This window comes from Mus pahari, chromosome X (genome assembly GCF_900095145.1).
Source record: "Mus pahari chromosome X, PAHARI_EIJ_v1.1, whole genome shotgun sequence".
Lineage (NCBI taxonomy): Eukaryota > Metazoa > Chordata > Mammalia > Rodentia > Muridae > Mus > Mus pahari.
In genome coordinates this window covers 100,632,427-100,633,548 of record NC_034613.1, presented here as the reverse complement: position 1 = coordinate 100,633,548, position 1,122 = coordinate 100,632,427, and the positions used below count along the sequence as shown (strand labels likewise).

The 1,122-nt window shown below is 38.1% G+C and overlaps 1 pseudogene; it reads right to left on the bottom strand.

The window, feature by feature from the left end:
* Positions 1-611: 611 nt before the first annotated feature.
* LOC115063207 lies at positions 612-765 on the bottom strand (annotated as a pseudogene).
* Positions 766-1,122: the final 357 nt, after the last annotated feature.

Here is a 1,122-nt window from a genome sequence, read left to right as displayed (position 1 = left end):
GAAGAACAAGAGAACATATTAGTACAGCAAGTACTTAACAAGTGTTTAACAACCAATATGTGTAAATGAGTTAAACATATCAGTAATAAGAAAATAATCTTATTTTAAAATGAGCTATGCTTATAAATGGGCAAAAACATTACAAAAATAAGACTTAAAATTACACTATGATGTTATTTCAGATTTGTCAGAATATAAACATCATCTAGAAGATATAAGATGAAGGTCATCCAGGATGCAAAGCCAATTATGGAAAACAACATGAAGTCTCCTCAAATAAGAATTGAAACTGGTGCATCTTCCGTATCAACTCATCAGAAGCCTGGCAACTGTTTCTTCTCCTTACATTGGTAATCATTTTATTTTATTCATTGTTTCATTTCCTGTGCAGAACTTTATGTTGGATAAGATCTCACTTGTTTATTGTTGATTTGGTTCCTCTTGTATTTGTTGTCATATCCAAAACATCATTAGATATGAAGACTGGTATCAGAGTGATTTTCCATCTATCAGAAGTTCAGTAGTTTAAGGTGTTAAATGTAACTGTTTGATAGAGTTTGAGTTATTTGTTGCTATTGCTTATTTTTGTTTTTTTTTTCTTAGTAAAAAATCAGGGGAGAGTACAAATGCAGTCCCCCACTACTACAAATTATGCAGTCGAGTTTACCCACATTTGGGGAAATCACAGGGGTCAGCACAACAGGAGTGCAATTGATAAGCCTTGCCCTGGAAAAACCACCTTCATGATTGTCTTAGTCAGGGTTTCTATTCCTGTACAAAACATCATGACCAAGAAGCAAGTTGGGGAGGAAAGAGTTTATTTGGCTTACATTTCCATACTGCTGTTCATCACCAAGGAAGTAAGGACTGGAACTCAAGCAGGTCAGGAAGCAGCAGCTGATGCAGAAGCCATGGAGGGATGTTCTTTACTGGCTTGCTTCCCCTGGCTTGCTCAGCCTGCTCTCTTATAGAACCCAAGATTACCAGCCCAGGGATGGTCCAACCCACAAGCCCCCCCCCCCATCATTAATTGAGAAAATGCCCCACAGCTGGATCTCATGGAGCCATTTCCCCAACTAAAGCTCCTTTCTCCGTGATAACTCCAGCTGTGTCAAGTTGATA